We start from the raw sequence: 10,885 nt of genomic DNA on the forward strand, positions 1-10,885 counted from the left end.
GCCACTGAATCATACGCTTTTCCATGGTTAATTTTCTGTTGTGTAAATTCTACATCAATAAAAACATATGTACATCAAAAAGAGAGGGGAAAAAAGATACTGAGATGCCCTTTGACACACTACAATGGCTAAAATGCAAAAGGCTGACAGCACCAAAGGCCGGTGGGAGGCGGGACCGTGGCGGGGGGGGGGGAGGGGGGGCGTTGGGGCCGTGGGGGCGGGGCTGTCGGGAGGCGGGACCATGGGGGCGGGGCCGTCGGGAGGCGGGACCGGTGGGGGCGGGGCCGTCGGGAGGCGGGACCTGTGGGGGGGCGGGGCCGTCGGGAGGCGGGACCGGTGGGGGCGGGGCCTGCGGGGGCGGGACCGGTGGGGGGCGGGGCGGCTGTGCTCACACATTCCTGGCAGGAGTAGAAGATCGGTAAGTGCTGTACCTGGTCGCCAGGGCTACCATCAAAAAGGACCACAGGCTGGGCAGCTAAAACAGCAGACATTCATTCTCTTGCAGTTCTGGAGGCTGGAAGTCCAAGGTCAAGGGCTGGTTCCCCCGGAGGCCTCTCGCGTGACTTGCAGATGGCGTCTGCTCCCCGTGTCCTCACGTTGTCGCCCCTCTGTGTGTGCCTGCACCCTTATCTCCTCTTTAAAAAGACAATTTATGGATTTTCCTATGGGATTAGGGCCCACCCCAAGACCTCATTTTAACTTAATTACCTCTATAAAGACCCTATCCCCAAATATGGTCACATTCTGAGATATTGGAAGTTAGGACTTCAACATCTCGATTTTGGGGGAACCCAATTCAGCTCATAGCAGCCACTTTGAGAAACGGCTTGCCAAGTCAAACGCGTACTTACCGTACAAGCTATCGGTTCCACTCCTGGTATTGATCCCAAGAGAAATGAAAACATACGTCTACACAAAGATTTATACATGAATGTTCAAAGCAGTTTTATTTACAATGGTCCCAAACTGCAGACCACCCCAATGTCCAGCAGCTGCTGAATGACGTAACTCGTGGTATGCACATACAAGGGAACAGAACTCAGAAGTTGAAAAGGAATGAACGACTGCTTCACTCCAAAACATGAATGAATCCCAAAGACACCGTGTTAAGAAAGCCAGGCACACAAGAAGAATTCATGCAGCATGACTCTATTTTTATGAACTTCTGGGACTGGCAAAACTAATCTAGTGACAGACATTAGAATGATGGCTGCCGGCTGGGCGCTGTGGCTCATGCCTGTAATCGCAGCACTTTGGGAGGCCAAGGCAAATAGATCACTTGAGGTCAGGAGTTCAAGACTAGCCTGGCCAACATGGTGAAACCCGTCTTTACTAAAAACACGAAAATTAGCCGGGCATGGTGGCAAGCATCTGTAATTCCAGTTACTTGGGAGGCTGAGGCATGAGAATCTCTTGAACTTGGGAGGCGGAGGTTGCAGTGAGCTGAGATTACACCACTGCACTCCAGCCTGGGTGATAGAGTGAGACTCCATCTCCAAAAAAAAAAAAAAAAAGAGTGATTGCTGCCAGGGGTGGCACATTGATTGGAAAAGGGCAAAACGGACGGAATTTCCTGGATTGATGAAAATGTTCCACATCTGATAGGGTGTTGGTGACATGAATATATACAGATTTCAAAACTAATTAAGACTGAGGCAGGAAGATCACTTGAGGCCAGGAGTTCAAGATCAGCCTGGGCAATATAGTGAGACTCCCATCTCTACAAAAAAAATCTTTTTAATTAGCTGGACATAGTGGAATGTGCCTGTAGTCTCAGCTACTCGGGAGGCTGAGATGGGAGGATCCCTTGAGCCCAGGAGTTCCAGGCTGCAGTCAGCTATGATCATGCCACTGCACTCCAGCCTGGGCAACAGAGTGAGACCCATTCCAATAAAAAAAAAAAAAGAAAGAAAGAAAGAAAAAAGATAATGCAGCAGGTAAGACATAAAATTCAGGTCTGTCTGCCCCAAAACTCATAGTTTGTGGCCTTTTTTGCGTTTTAAAGCCTGTTTTCCTGAAATAAAATATAGGACACCATGACTGTCATTTTTCAAAATCTCTCTCACTGTATTAGTCCATTTTCATGCTGCTGATACAGGCACACCTGAGACTGGGCAATTTACAAAAGAAAGAGGTTTAATTGGACTCACAGTTCCATGTGGCTGGGGAAGCCTCACAATCACGGTGGAAGGCAAGGAGGAGCAAGTCATGTCTTATGTGGATGGCAGCAGGCAAAGAGAGAGCTTGTGCAGGGAAACTCCCATTTTTAAAACCATCAGATCTCATGAGACTCATTCACTATCATGAGAACAGCACAGGTAAGAACCGCCCCAATAATTCAATCACCTCCCACCAGGTTCCTACCATGACATGTGGAAATTGTGGAAGTTACAATTCAAGATGAGATTTGGGTGGGGACACAGCCCAACAGTAACACTCACCAGCTCTCTGAAATGCCCCCTGGCATGCAGGCATTCACTCACTCACTTGTTCACTCAGGTAGGTGCCTATTGTGTGCCTACTGAGTGTCTACTGCATTCCTACTGTGTGCCTACTGTGTGCCTACTGTCTACTGAGTGCCCACTGCATGTCTACTGCATGCCTACTGAGTGTCTACTGTATGTCTACTGCATGCCTACTGAGTGCCTACTGAGTGTCTACTGTGTGCCTATTGTGTGTACTACGTGTCTAGTGAGTGTCTACTGCATGCCTACTGCATGCCTACTGCCTACTGAATGCCTCCTGTCTACTGAGCATCTACTGCGTGCCTACTGAGTGTCTTCCGCATACCTGCTGAGTACCTACTGAGTGCCTACTGCATTCTACTGAGTGTCTACTGTCTACTGAGTGTCTACTGTGTGCCTACTGCGTGCCTACTGAGTGCCTATTCTGTGTCAACTGAGTGTCTCCTGCATGGCTACTGCGTGTCTACTGAGTGTCTACTGTCTACTGAGTGTCTGCTGTGTCTACTGCATGCCTATTGAGTGTCTACTGCATGTCTACTGTCTACTGAGTGCCTACTGAGCATCTACTGCATGCCTACTGAGTGCCTAGTATGTGCCTATTGAGTGTCTACTGTGTGCCTACTGAGTACCTACTGCATGCTTACTGAGTCTCTACTGAGTGCCTTGCCTACTGCATGCCCAGTGGGCTCCAGGCACCTTGACTGTAGGTGAGGAGGGCAGCTGAGGTTCCCACACCACTGGCATTCCCAGGGGGATGACGAATAGCACATGAGAAAGCAGATAAGACAGCCAGACGTGATGGGTGCTATGGAAAAGGGAGCTGGGGGGTGGCCCAACAGGGCTTCTCGCGGTGGGGGGGGGGGGGGCATTTCGTCCCCAGAGGGCATTTGGTGATGACTGGAGATGTTTCAGTTGTCACACCTGGGAGCAGAGGTCCTGGTATCCAGGGGTGGAGGTCGGGGATGCTGATGAATTCTCTGTAGTGCACAGGATGTCTCCCGCCACAGAGAACCACCCAGCACCAGATGCTGATGGCATGGAGGCCGAGACATGGTGAGAGGGATGTGGGGAAAGAAGCTGGCAGGGAGGGCCAGGGGTGGTCAGGGAGGCCGCTCCGAGGAGCTGGGCTTTGAGCTGAGTCCCAGGTGTGGAGAGGCAGCATCCTTTCCCTGAGGGGCCGGAGGAGGCGCATTCTAGGAGGAGGGGCAGTCGCCTGCCTAAGGTAGGAGAGCTCTGGACTCTGTGATCTGAAAGGGGACGACAGGCAGACAGACACCAGGTTCCTTGCTTTATCTGAATTTAGCGAAGTGCTTGGTATGGGAAATGTTCAATATTGTTCCATCCAGTTCAGTTCCAAATATCTCAGTGGCCAATGTAAATCTAGCCTCAGAATCTCAATGTCCCTGGATCTATTCAGAAGCAGTGCACCTAGGACCGACCTGAAGACGGCTGTTTGAAAACCACCAGGGTTATGCTATTCCAGGACTGTCATAAACGAATTAACTGGCTACCTCCAAATGTCCAGTATTTATATGTATTTTCCAGGGGAGGGGAACCAAAAGACTCTACTTAGTTGAGCATTTATCTATCAGAATGTGAGAATCTGCTAAAACACAAAAAATCAGTTGTCTGTTTCTTTCTGAATCGCCAGTTCCGAATCTCAAGATGTCTTTTGTATTCAGAATGAAAACACGTTCTTCTGCTAAAGAGATTAAGCAGAATGAAGAAGACCTGGGTGCTCTCAGGGTCCCCAGTTGTGTGTATAGTAACAGCTTTCTAGGAGAGAATCCAAACGTGGGGGATGACGACTATCAAAAGGCACACACTGTAAAAGGCACCGTAATTTAAATTGCCATTGATATACTCATTATGAAGCCACTGATCAGTTTCTCTGTAGTGGATGATAGACTTCATTGCAGTTTTGCAATTTAAATGAGAACTTGGGCCCTCTCATCCGGGTCCTTGAAGGATTTCCCTTTGAAATCAGAGCCCCTTGTAATACCAGTTTCATTTACTTTTTTTGTTCCAGTGTGCATCGCTGGTGACAAGACGCAGAATGCTGCCTGGTTATAACACTGGCTTTCAGGTGCAGGCAGAGAAATCTTCTCCCTGGACTGTGGGGCACAAGTTCAAAGCTCAACCACCATGTTGATGAAGACGTCGAAGTGTGGCCACTTTGCTAAGAAAGGCTGGATTGTTAAAACGTTTGCGGTTGTGTTGAGAATGGACACCTTCTTCCCTAAATGACAGACTTAAAGTCTGCTCGTGAATCACCTGCCCACTTTCTGGGCTGCCTCCTGTCTTTCGCTGTCTCCGTGCTGTCTGTGTTGTGGCTCAGTTTCAATGCCTCCTCCTCCAGGCAGCCTTCCTTGAATTCTGCTGTTGCAGCTGGATCACATCGTTTTGTTATTGCAGGTCACACAGGCAGCCCAGGGACATTTCTGGCTCGCAGACATGTCTCTTTAACCCACACATTATTTTATTTTTAACCTGAACTAAGTTGTCAGTGTTTTCAAGTTGGAGATGTCATATTTTAAAAATCCAGATTTCCAATTTCTCTTTAATAATATGGAAGATTTGGTAAGATCGGATCACACTTCATTGAACGAAGCCTTGATACAGATCTTACCATGCACCAGGAGCTGTTTCAGGGCTTGGGTTTATGACCCGCCTAACAACTCGATAAGCAGGTGCTGTTAAAACCCCCATTTCCTGGCTGGGGACGCAAAGGCCAGGAGAGGTGAAATGACTGGTCCAAGTCCTCAGAGTTTGGGTGTGAGTAGCAAAGCAGGGATGAGATCCCAGGTAGCCATCTCTGGGCCTGTAGTCTTCAATGAACCGGGCCACTGTTCTCCCTCCCCACAGGGCTGCATTTGCTGGAGTGGATAGCCTACGATTTCATGTCTCCACCAAAAGTGAGACGACAGGAAAATGGCGCAGCCACTGCAGAAAACCGAGTGGGAGTTCCTCAAAAACATGAAAATGCAACCACCCTATGAACCAGCAACCCCACTTCTCAATATAAACCCCGAAGAAGTGAGAGCGGGGACTTGAACAGGTGTTTGGACATCTGTGTTCACAGCGGCATGATTCATAAGAGCTGAAAGGGGGAAGCAGCCCAGTGTCCGTCCCTAAGTCTCCCTGGAGAACCAAAATGGGATCCATCCTCGCAGTGGAATATTATTCAGCCTTCAAAGGGAGGGAAATTCTGACATGCTCTGCGACATGGGTGAACCCTGAGGCCATCATGCTGAGTGAAAGAAGTCAGACTCAGAAGGACAAATACTGTTTGATTCCACTTATAGGAGGTCCCTAGGGTATCAGACCCGTAGAGACAAAGAGTAGGAGGTGAGTGGAGGGATTTGTGGGGAGAGAATGGGGAGTTAGTGATTAATGGGGCAGAGTTTCGGTTTGGGAAGATGGGGAGGTTTTGAGATGAACAGTGATAGTTACACAATGTGACTATCCTTACTGCCAATGAACTGTACACATAAAAATGGTTAAAATGATAAATTTTATTTTTATTTTTTCTTGTTTTAAATTTTATTTTTTAGTTAAATTTAAAATTTTTGTGGGCCGGGCGCAGTGGCTCACGCCTGTTATCCCAGCACTGTGGGAGGCCGAGGCGGGTGGATCACCTGAGGTCAGGAGTTTGAGACCAGCGTGACCAATATGGTGAAACCCCGTCTCTACTAAAAATACAAAATGAGCCGGTGTGGTGGTGGGCGCCTGTAATCCCAGCTACTCGGGAGGCGGAGACAGGAGAATTGCTTGAACCCAGGCGGCAGAGGTTGTGGTGAGCTGAGATTGTGCCACTGCACTCCAGCCTGGGCAACAGAGCAAGACTCTGTCTCAAAAATAAATAAATAAATGTTTGTGGGTACATAGTAGGTGTTTATCTTTATGGGGTGTGTGAGATGTTTGGATACAGGCTGCAATGCGTAATCATCACACCATGGAGAATGGGGTGTCCATCCACTCAAGCATTTGTCCTTTGTGTTACAAACAATCCAATTCTACTCTTTTAGTTGTTTTAAAATGTACATAATTTTATAGAATGCCTATTTTACCACAATAAAACATTTTTAAAGTGCGGCAGTACAAAAGTAGTTCAAGGGAGTCACATGTTTTAATAAAAATAGTGTGTCTGTGTTGAATAAATGCCCTCTGACCTGTTTCACTCGGTTTTCACTTCCCCTGGCCCTTCAGGTCTTTGCATTTCAGCTCCTGATTTAGCTGAGAGGAGGAGAGTGGGTATAGCAGTGCTCGTGCATGTGAGTGAGAGAGAGAACCCAGAAAGGAAAATCGCACGGAACAAAATGCGTAAGCTTCAACCATAAGCCTCAGGCGTCCCAGCCTCCAGTCTACGTGAAAGGCTGATCTTAGGCCAGAGCTGTGACGTGCAAATCTGTAGGGGCTTATCAGGTAGGACCCCAACGTTGTGAGTGATAAAACCCTATGCAACTAATTTAACCCAGCCACTTACGGGAGGCAGGTCTGCCCTGGGAAGGATTTTGGAGATTAGTGGAAGTGTTTTTGTTTACTGCAGTGATTGGCAGTGGCTACCTGCACTTGCAGGGCAGGGGCCGAGATGCTGGAGGTCTCTCGAAGCCTGAGGACAGTCCTCCCCAATAAATAACTGTCCCATCTTCCACAAGGAGAAAGGTCTGTTTATAATCATCTGACCCTACAACCAAACCCCATTTTGTAAATAAACACAAAGCGTGTTTGCACGATTTCAATGTACATGGAGTTTCCGGAGTTGTAATTACAATGGCAAAGGAGGGAAGCTTGCGCTGTGTTTAGTTTGGAGTTGTGTCAACCATCAGTCACTATTTTGAAAATATCATCATCCAAGGCAATGCCCTGCATGGTACTGGAGTTCCCACACCATACACAGGTACCATCTGCAGCTTGTGGCTGTCACACGTGCTGTGATTACAGATATGTACATCCTCAAAAGGACATATTTAGCCTTTACTGCAAAATATCAAAAACAGATGGAAATGTCTATTTTAGCTGAATATGGTCCTACTTCCCTCATAGCCAGGTTTACTTTTTTCTTTTTGTTAACTTTATTTTTTTTATTGGTACATAGGAGATCTACCTAGTTTCCCATGCATGTGTAATTTAATACCTGTAAAGATCAAATCAGTGTAGTTGGGATATCTGTCACTTTATATATTTGTCTTTTTTAAGGCTAGAAACGTTTGAATTATTCTCTCTCAGCTATTTGGAAATATACAAAAGATGACTGTAAACTAGAGTCAGCCTACTGATCTAGCAAACACTAGGTTTTATTTCTTCTCTCACACTGTATATTTTTATTCATTATTATTTTTATTATTCTTGAGATGGAGACTCACTATGTTGCCTGGACTGGACCCAAACTCTTGGGCTCCAGTGATCCTCACGCCTCAGTCTCCTGAGTAGCTGGGACTACAGGCAAGCGCCACCACTAATTTTAACATCTTTTTTGTAGACACAGAGTCTCACTATGTTGCCCAGGCTGATCTTGAACTCCAAGCCTCAAGTGATCCTCCTGCCTCGGCCTCCCAAAGCACTGGGATTGCAAGCGTGAGCCACTGCATCCGGCCTTATCCTATGTTTTTAAATAAAAACAACTAAATAGAAATAGTAATAAATAAATATAGATGGTAACATTTTCTTCCCACATCCCAGTGCTCTTCCCTGGGGTGTGGGAGACTATTTATAAACACTTTGGAAACCATCGCTCTTGGGGGAAAATGTGCAGGAAATCTCCTTGTCCCGTTTCCACTTAAAAGTCCATATCTGATGTCTGGGCTTCACTGAAGCTCTTGGAGGGAATGAACACAGGTACTGCCATCCCCAAACTGCAGCAATGCCTGCCTAGTCCATCACGGGTGGGCTGGGATGTAGGCTCATGCACGATGCTTACTCAGAACATTCATCACTTCTTCATGGTTATCTTTGCAGATGACCAAGTCTGGAAGGGCCATTTCATTCATTAGGCAACAATGAGTCACCAAGAACCTGCAGATGTACCAGGAACTGTGCTAGACCCTGGGGACATCAGGGCGGCATCAAAGCGACGGTGCCCCTGGAGAAATTCAATCCTCGAGCTGCCTGGCTGTCCCTTGGCAAATGACAGGAGCACCTTGGCCCATCTTGTCTCGAGACGGTGGGGAGAGAGGGCTGTTTCGGGAGGTTCAAAGGCATCTTCCTGAGCTCTCATCTGGGAATCCCTTTAGGCTCAATTAAGAAGAAAGTGAAAAGTTACATGTGTTCAGCTGAGGGTGTGGAAAGAATGTGTTCTAAGAACCAAACACTCTGAGGTGTGCTGGATTATGCGTTCCTCGGCTCTCTGAGTGACAGTGAAACGCAGGGCACAGGAAAGATGAAGTCACTGGGATCGTCAGTCCACAGTCACTGCTGAGGAGGAAAAGGTCTTCAGTGCTAGAAAACAGCCTTGCTGGGTAACGGCATTGCTGGGCATGACTTGCCTGATTGCACCAGCACATTTAACATTTGCCAGGTGCCGGGGAAGCAGGAGCTCTGGGGAGGACAGATGTGCCTTCTGAGAAACCTGATTCATCGTCTGCCCTCGTGCCTGCTGCAGTGCCTGGGGCACCGTAGATGCTCAAAAATGGAACAGGAAATGTCAGAGAGATGGTCAGGGCGTGAGCATGGCTTTCAGGTAGACAAGAAGGAGATTTGTTATTCCTTAAGCCATTCGCTGTTTTTTGTTTTTTTGTTTTTTTTTTTTTGAGACGGAGTCTCGCTCTGTCACCCAGGCTGGAGTGCAGTGGCCGGATCTCAGCTCTCTGCAAGCTCCGCCTCCCAGGTTTACGCCATTCTCCTGCCTCAGCCTCCCGAGTAGCTGGGACTACAGGCGCCTGCCACCTCGCCCGGCTAAGTTTTTGTATTTTTAGTAGAGACGGGGTTTCACTGTGTTAGCCAGAATGGTCTCGATCTCCTGACCTCGTGATCCGCCCGTCTCGGCCTCCCAAAGTGCTGGGATTACAGGCTTGAGCCACCGCGCCCGGCCCATTCGCTGTTATTTAAGGAACACGCACTGCTAGTGCTTCCAGAGTCTGGAGATTTGACACAAGCACTCTTACTTATGGTTCTCTTGAAAAACAATCACATCTTGCTGTCCTGAGCCAACCTCCGCATGTGAGAGCTGTTAGGCAGAGCCAGCTTGCCAGTGGTGCCTTGGTAGGCAACAGTCCTCACCACCCCCAGACGCTAGCCACCCTGCCCGTGGCGGACCCCTTTATGTCGCCTGTCTGGACCTGGAAGCTTTTGAGTTCACAACCCTTGGCCTGAAAGATGAATGAAGAATCCTGTAAAACTGACAACAATGCCCCAGAGGAGGTTATTTCATTTTATTTAAGATCTATTTCATAAACAGGAAGGGCACCAATTTGTTTGTTCTGGGAAAATGACTTTTCACAGAGCTGAGCTCACTGCAGGGTGGCTATCCCCCAGCATGCCCTGGAACCACAGCCAAGCCAAGCTGTGAAAAGGGCTGGAATCCCATCGGCTGTCACTCACCGTCCTAGGTGTGCTGGTCCCCACAAGGCCTGTCCCGCCGCCTGGGATGCTGGGAGGCTGAGTGAGCACATATTTAAGGGGCTTCTCAACAATCAGGCTGCGCTCAGCAAAACTGCGCACTGCGGCACAAGCCATGGTGTTGATCGCAGTCGCCGAAAACAGGGAAAGCGTCAGTGGCGCTGACCTGCAGGAGTCACAAATGAAGCCGCAAAGGATGCTAACTTTATGCCATCAAACCACGAATGGCTTGGATACTTACTGATTGACACAGTCGAGACTCCAGCAAGCATTTCCGCTGGTCAGATTGAGTAAAATGTCCATTATTTGCTCTAATTTGCCCTGAACTTTGGCAGTGCCCGCCTTGGACTGTCCGTGGTCTCTGAGAGCCCTCCGTGCCATTCCATAAAATACTCAAATTTTTTTTGCATCCGGAATTGGTCAAGACCCTCCTGAAGGTACTCGATTGAAGGAGGTCTGGGGCTTTCCAGCCCAGGCTGGGACCAACTCACTCGCAGCCAGAGGTTCTCCTTGCCACCTGGCTCTGTGGCCTCTGCTAGGGCATGCAGCACATTCCTGAGCCTGCCTCCCTGTCTGTGACATGGAGATCACACTGTCTGGAGCAGGTACCATGAGGAGCCAATGAGCTAACAAGCAGTAGGCACCCAGCAGCAAGCAGGCCCCTGTTCATACTGGAGGGATATTCCACAGGGCAGAGAAGAGAGCAGCGTCCACCTCACAGGGAAGCAGCTCTGGTGCCCCCTCCACCATTCCTGAGCTGGGGACCTGGGTGTCTTCGTGTAGGCTGCTATGATAAAGCATCACCAACTTCATGGCTTACAAACAGCAGACATCTGTTTCTCATGGTCCCGGAGTCTGGAAAT

General features: G+C 48.4%; 1 long non-coding RNA gene across 1 annotated transcript; it reads left to right on the top strand.

The window, feature by feature from the left end:
- The first annotated feature begins 508 nt into the window (after nt 1-508).
- LOC135966359 (uncharacterized) lies at nt 509-6,987 on the top strand. Its single transcript, XR_010579660.1, has 3 exons — nt 509-2,318; nt 4,495-5,813; nt 6,675-6,987. It is a non-coding gene; the product is annotated as an uncharacterized lncRNA (long non-coding RNA).
- Nucleotides 6,988-10,885: the final 3,898 nt, after the last annotated feature.

The sequence above is a fragment of the Macaca fascicularis genome, chromosome 11 (assembly GCF_037993035.2).
Source record: "Macaca fascicularis isolate 582-1 chromosome 11, T2T-MFA8v1.1".
Lineage (NCBI taxonomy): Eukaryota > Metazoa > Chordata > Mammalia > Primates > Cercopithecidae > Macaca > Macaca fascicularis.